This window comes from Nyctereutes procyonoides, unplaced genomic scaffold (genome assembly GCF_905146905.1).
Source record: "Nyctereutes procyonoides isolate TBG_1078 unplaced genomic scaffold, NYPRO_anot_genome, whole genome shotgun sequence".
Taxonomy (NCBI): domain Eukaryota; kingdom Metazoa; phylum Chordata; class Mammalia; order Carnivora; family Canidae; genus Nyctereutes; species Nyctereutes procyonoides.
Genome location: NW_026575162.1, coordinates 601273 through 609346, shown reverse-complemented (window position 1 = coordinate 609346; position 8074 = coordinate 601273).

Below are 8074 nucleotides of genomic sequence, written 5' to 3'. Positions count from 1 at the left end.
CAACTTGAATAACATATAGAAACTTTATCTTTCCTTATGTCCCTTTACCCACCCACATTTATAGTATAATTATCGTAATTAGCTCCTCTACATACACTTAAATTAAATCATGCTATAATTATGTTTTGCTAGCAAATTTAATTTAGAAGATTCAAGAGGAGAAGGAAAGTCTATTGATTTTACCTATATTTTATGCTGTTTTACCTGTTGTTCATATTTCAAGATTTTATTTTTTATACTTTCTGTTTATAGAAATGCTTTTAGTTGTTCTATTGGGGTAGTTGTGCTCGTGACAAATTCTCTTAGAATTTGCAGATGTGTTGATTTTTCCTTCATCTGCAAATGTGTTGATTTTCCTTCCATTCCTAAAGGATGTTTTTCCTATATACAGGATTCTGACCTGATAGTTCTTTTCTTTCAGTGCTTGAAAAATTTCGTGCATCTTTTTGCTTCATCTTTTTTTTTTAAGATTTTATTTATTTATTCATGAGGGACACAGAGAGAGACACATAATGACAGCGAGAGAGAGAGATAGAAGCAGAGAAACAGGCAGAGGGAGAAGCAGGCTCCATGCAGGAAGCCTGATGTGGGACTCAATCTCGGGACTCTAGGATCATGCCCTGGGCCAAAGGCAGGCGCTAAACCACTGAGCCACCCAGGGATCCCCTGCTTCATCTTTTTTGATGAAAAAGTTGTTGTCATTTGGAGAGATCCTTTCCAAACTTCAAGTAAGGTGATCTTTTTCCACTGATGCTTTAATTTTTTCATTTGTCCTTAGTTTGCAGAAGTTTGACTATGATGTATTTTTGGAGTGGATTTCTTTATCTTATTTGAAATTCACTCAACTTCTTGACCTTGCACTTTCATATCTTTTACCATATTTGGGAAGTTTTGACTATCATTTCTTCAAATATCTTTTCAATCCCTCTCCTGGGATTCTGATGCCAAGAATTTTAAGATTTTTTTTCTTATAGTTCCCCACAGTTTTCTGAGGCCCTTATCTCCTCCACCATTCGCAATCTACTCTATTATTCATATTGAATTATTTCCATTGTTCTATCTTTAAGATTTCTTGACTTCCAGGAAAGATGGTAGAGTAGAAAAATCCTAAGCTTACTTTGTCCCCTGAATACAACTAGATAACACCTACATCATTGTAAATAAGCCAGAAAATGACCCCAAAACTGGCAGAATAGACACTCTACACTTTTAGCTATAGGAGATGAAGAGAGTAAGAAGGGTGACGATGTAGTGAGGAGTTAAATGGACCAGCATGACTGTCCATAGGAGAGAGGGGCTCCATGAGTGGAGAGAAGAAACAAACAAACCTCACACCAGGCACCCCCAGCACAGGAAACATGTACGAGGAAAATAAATCCCAATAATATTTTGCTTTGAAAACTAGAGGGGTATAATTTTGTGAGTTCCTATAATCAGTGCAACTTAATCTCTAGGATTTTAAAAATCAGCAAGTTCAGCTCTGGCGGAGCTAGGAGGGCAATAGAAAACAAAGTAATTATCCATTTTTTTAAAAAAAAGATTTTATTTATTTATTCATGAGAGACACACACAAAGAGAGAGGGAGGCAGAGACACAAGCAGAGGGAGAAGCAGGCTCCATGCAGGGAGCACTAGGTGGAGCTTCAGGGAGCTTCAGGGAGCTTCAGCTTCAGGGAGCTGAAGGTGGCGCTAAGCCACTGAGCCAACCAGGCTGCTCCAAAGTCATCATCTTTTAAGAGAGGACACAACAAATAGCTCTGTGATGATACAGTAGTTTGAAATCTACTTGGGATATATACAGGAGAGAGATATGTATACTAATCTCAGAGCATGTGCTTAGAGGGGCAAAGATCCTTGGGAGACCTCTCCAAGAGCAAAACGGTTAGCAATACCATTTCCTTCTCCTGTTTCCCAGCCTAGCTATATGGATGCCTGAGGGAACCATGCAGCACAACACTCTCCACCTAGATTGCTAATAGCACATCCCAACCCCATGTGCTTCTGTAGCTCTGGCCCCTCCAACCTGACTTGGCCTTGGCAAGAGTTTTCCTGGGGCAATTGCAGGCCCTCTCCTGAAGCGAACCAGCACAGAACTTGCTAACACCATGACTCTGCAACCCCACATTCTCCTGCAGACCTCTCTCCTCCAATCAACCCTTGCCTGAGCCCATCCAAAGCAGTACCAGAAGCCTGGCAAACAGCAAGCAGCCCTGAGAGGGGCTGGGACCACAATAAAGTGGCTCTTGCTCAGGGAAAGGGGAAAATAACTACCCATACCAGTCAGACTAAGGATCTCAAAGTGGCCCAGGAGTAGTCAGTCAGGGTCTGACTGCAGGCCCTGCCCAACAGCAAAGAATGTCATGAGACAACACAGGGAAAGTGCCCTGTAGTTCAGTGCTATCGTATCTCTGGCAAATGCCTTGTTTGACTCAACTCAAGCCCAAGGTGGCCCCAGATTGGCCCATGAACACTAGAAGGACCAACCCTGCCCACAACAGAGAAGGAGAGCCATTGCTGATGACTGGACTGAAGGCAAAAGTGGCTTATCCACCATAGTAAGACATAGGAAACACACATAGAAGACACCACTGAAGTACCAAGTCCTGGTAAATAGGGTACATTGCATTGCAGGGTACTACAGAACCTCTTCTTCATTAGGCCACTACTTTCAAGAGTAGAGAATGTAGCTGACTTCCCTAACACATGGAAACAGACACAGAGAGTTAGACAAACCAAAAAGACAAAGGAATGTGTCCCAAATGAAAGAACAGGACAAAATTACAGTAGGAGTGTTAAATGAAATGGAGATAAATAATATGCTTGGTAACAATTTTAAGTGATTGTCATAAATATATTCACTGGATTTGAGAAAAGAATAGAGGATCTCAGTGAGATCCTCAACAAGGAAATAGAAAACCTACAGAAATCCGTATACAGGAATCACAAAAAGATCAACCGAAGGAGGCCCACACCAAGAAATATAACTAAAATGGCAAAATGTAGTGATAAATAGAGAATTTTAAAAGCAGCAAGACAGAGGTGCCTGTGTGGCTCAATTCTTTTAGTGTCTAATTTTTTATCTCTGTTCAGGTCTTTATCTTAGGGTCATGAGTTCAAGCCCCATGCCCAGCCTATGTAGAAAAATAAATAAATAAATAAATAAATAAATAAGCAAGTAGCAAGAGAAAAGAAAGCAATTACATACAAGAGAAACCCTGTAAGGCAAAGAGGTGATTTTTCAGCAGAATCTTTGCTGGCCAGAAGGGAGTGGCATGACATATTCTAAATACTAAGAGAACAAAACAAAACAAAACAACAAAAAACCCTGCAGCCAAGAAAATTCTATCCAACAAGGCTATGATTCAGAATAGAAAGAGAGATAAAGGATTTCCCAGACAAACAAAATTTAAGGAAATTAATGACCACTAAAGCAAACCTATAGGACATGTTAAAAATAATTCAAGTGGAAAGGAAAGACCATAAGTAGTACTAAGAAAAGTAGGAAGCACAAAAACAGTAAACTTGAGTATATCAATAAAAAAAAAACAGTCAAGAGATGCACAAAATAAAAAGATGTAAAGTATAACTCCATTCACCAAAAACATGGTGGGGAGAGGAGTTAAGAATTGGTTCAAATTTAAGTAAAAATGAACTGAGTAAAAGTAAAAATATTTAAGCACTTTTAAGTACTATTTAAGTAAAAATAGACTGCTTAATGCATGTGATGTTATGTACAAAGCTAAGAGTAGCTATAAATCAAAAACCAGCAACAGATGTGTAAAAAAATAAAGAGAAAGGAATACAACTAAAAAAAGCCAGCAAGCCATAAGAGAAGAGAGAAAGAGAATAAAGGCTCAGAGAAGAACTACAAAAGCAAACACAAAACTAGTAACAAAATGGTAATAAGTATCTTTTTGTTGGTTCTTAACCGTTATTACCCTGATACTAAAACCAGATAAAGACACTACAAAAAAAGATAACTGAAGTTCAATATCTCTGATAAACATGGATGCAAAATCCTTAACAAAATATTAGTAAACCAAATCCAATAGTTCATTTAAAAACTCATTCACCATAACCCAATCAAGTGGGATTTATTCTTGGGATGCAAGGGTGGTTCAATAGTCACAAATCAATGCGATACATAACATCTATGAGAGAAAGTTTAAAAACCATATAATCATTTTAATAGATGCAGAAAAAGCAGTTGAAAAAGGGCAACCTCCATTTGTCTTAAAAAGTCTCAACAAAATAGGTTTAGAGAGAAAGTATCTCAACATAATAAAGACCATATATGAAAGACCACAACTAACATACTCAAGGGTGAAAAACTGAGAGATTTCTCCCTAAAATCAAGAATGAGACAAGGATGCCCATTCTCACCACTTTTATTCAACATGGTACAGCAATTGGGCAACGGAAGAAATAAAAGGCATCTAAATTGGAGGAAATAAAACTGTCAGCATTTGCAGATAACATGACATTGTATATAAAAAACCTCAAAGACGCCACCAAAAACTACTAGAAATGATAAATGAATTCTGTAAAATTGCAGCATATGAAACCAATGTGCAGAAATACACAGCATTTCTAAACATTAATAATAAAGAAGCAGAAAGAGAAATTAAGAAAACAATCCCATGTACAATTACAGCAAAATAATAAAATATCTAGTAATATATTTAACCATGGAGGTGAAAGACCTGTACACTGAGAACTATAAGACATTGGTGCTTTAACTATGAAACATTGAGGAAAGAAATTGAAGACAACCCAAAGAAATGGAAATGCTCATGTATTAGAAGAATAAATATTACTAATATGTCTGTACTACCCAAAACAATCTACAGATTTAATGCAATTCCTATCAAAATACCAACAGTATTTTTTACAAAACTAAAAGAAATTATCCTAAAATGTGTATGGAACCACAGAAGACCCCCAACAGTCAAAGGAATATTGAAAGAGAAGAACTGGAGGTATCACAATCTCAGATTGCAATATATACTACAAAGCTGTAGGAATCAAAACAGGATAGTACTGCCACACACACAAAAAAACTAGACATACGGAATGGAACAGATCAATGGAATGGAGTAGAGTCCAGAAATAAACCCATGACTATATGGTCAATTAGTCTGACATATGATGCAGGAATATTTAATGGGAAAAAGTTTCTTCAACAAATGGTGCTGAGAAAACTGTACATACAGCTACATGCAAAAAAATACAACTGGACCACTTTCTTGTACCATACACAAAAATAAACTCAAAATAGATTAAAGACCTAAATATGAGGCCTGAAGCCAAAAAAAAAAAAAAAAAAAAAAAAAAACAGTCCCCAAAGAGAATAGAGAGTAATTTCTCTGACATCAGCTGAATCAACATTTTTCTAAATATGTCTCCTGAGGCAAGGGAAACAAAAGCAAAAATAAATTATTGGGACTTCATCAAAATAAAAAAGGTTTGCACAGCAATCAATAAAACTAAAATGCAATCTACTAAATGAATGGGAGAAAATACTTATAAAGGACATATCCAATAAAGGGTTAGTATCTAAAATAGGTAAAGAACTTATACAACTTCACACAGAAAACAAAACAAATAATCCAATTAAAAAATATCAGATGGAAACAGACATTTCGCCAAAGAAGACATACATATGACCAACAGACACATGAAAAGATGCTCAACATTGTTCATCATCAGGGAAATGCAAATCAAAACCACAATGAGATATCACCCCATATGTATCAGAATGGCAAAAATAAAAAAAAATTCAAAAACAGAAAAAAAAAACAAGAAAGAACAAGTGTTGGCAAGGATGTAGAGAAAAAGGAATTTATCATGGACTGTTGGTAGGAAGGCAAACTGGTGCAGCCATTGTGAAAAATAGTACGGAGTTGCCTCAAAAAATTAAAAATAGAATTACCATATGATCCAGTAATTCCACTAGTAGGTATTTACTCAAAGAATATAAAAACACTAATTGGAAAAGGTATATGCACTGCTATGTTTATAGCAGCATTATTTATAATAGCCAAATTATGGAAGCAGCCTAAGCAGCCTAAGTGTCCACCGTTAGATAAATGGATAGAGAAGTGATAAATATATCTATAGATATCTCTCTATATATATGATAGAATATTACTATATTATATATATAATATATACAATATATCTATATACTTATAGATATATATATGATAGAATATTACTCATAAAAATAATGAAATCTTGCCATTTGCAACAACATGGATGAGTATAGAGAGTATAATATTAAGTGAAAGAAGTTAGAGAAATACAAATGCATATGATTTCACTAATACGTTCAATTTAAGAAAAAGGACAAAGTAAAAAAAGATACCCAAAAAAAACCCCTCTTAACTATAGAGAACAAAGTGAGAATTGCCAGAGGGGAGGTGAGGAGAGGGAATGGATGAAATAGATGAGGGGATGAAGAGTACTAATTGTGATGAGCACTGACTAATGTATAAGATTGTTGAATCATTATATTGTACACCTGAAACTAAAATAACACTATGTTAAATATACTGTAATTAAAAAAAAAAGCAACCAGCATCTCAATTCTTTCTTCTATTCTCCCTACTCAGCTGTTAAGACCATCTATTGGTTTTGTTGTTGTAATATATATTACATCAAAATTTCCATTTAGTTTTCCTTGTATCTTCTATTTCTTAACTAAGACTTCCCATTTTTATTTTTTATCTTATTTTTCATTTGTTCCAAACAAGGTTGCAATCGTTGAAACATTTGTTATGGCTGTTTTAATGTCTTTGTCAGGGAATAACAACATTTTTGTTATTTTACTGTTTGCACCAATTGATTATCCTTTGTCAATGACCCGGTTCTTGATATGATAAATTAACAATGAGTGGCAATAGTTATTATATTTATAACTGATAAATAAATAACAGGAATGACTCTTAGAAATATATTGCTGACTGGGATCCCTGGGTGGCGCAGCGGTTTGGCGCCTGCCTTTGGCCCAGGGCGTGATCCTGGAGACCCGGGATCGAATCCCACACCGGGCTCCCGGTGCCTGGAGCCTGCTTCTCCCTCTGCCTATGTCTCTGCCTCTCTCTCTCTCACTGTGTGCCTATCATAAATAAATAAAAAATTTTAAAAAAAGGGAAAAAAAAGAAATATATTGCTGACTGATAAAAATGTGGACACAGATTGCAATACAGTGCAATCCTATTTACATAAAATAAGAACATATGAAAACAAAAATGTGCATGGTATAAGAATTTATACAAGTATAAGGATAAACATTAAGCCCATTAGAAACAGTTATGTTGTAATTGAAGAGGATGGGTTTTTAAAAACACGGCATCAAAAGGAACAAATGGGTGTAAATTGAAATATAACTAACTTTGAAAAATGGTTAGGAGTGGCAGTGCAAGGACCTAAATATTCTCATGCATTGTAATTAGATCATTCTTAAAGCCTAATGTAAACTTAATATTTAGACATATGAAAATATCTATCAAATCTATGTTCTCAAACAAGAACAATTTTTTAAAAATAAAACGAGTTAAGTGTTGGAGAAGCCTAAGGCACATTACTGCTGCTTTTCCTTGCAGAGTTTTTGTATTTCTATTTCATTTTTACTATTTGAATCCATTAATTTTATAGGTTTTATTTCAGCAAATTTGGTTTAATTTAGTTAATTAATTGGTGCTTTCATAACCATATATCTATTATCTGGAGAGCTATTCAGTATTAATAAAGGGCAGGACATTACTGAAAACAAAACTGGAATATTAATTTTATAGGAAGAATTAATTTACTTTACCAGCTCCAAAGTGCTGTCCTGATATTTAATAAATAACTTAATAGAGATTTACAGGGGATCTACTATGTCTTGTGCCTGTTTTACATGCTGGGGCCACAGCAATGTGTTGGTGAGACAGGGTTTCTTTTCTGCCTTAGTACCAAAACAATAACCGAGGCTTAAATTTTACAGATTATCAAAATAAATCATTTTATTTTTTCTAGTGTTGACCTTCTTTCTGTGGCATACTAAAGATTACATATCTTACTTTAAAAAT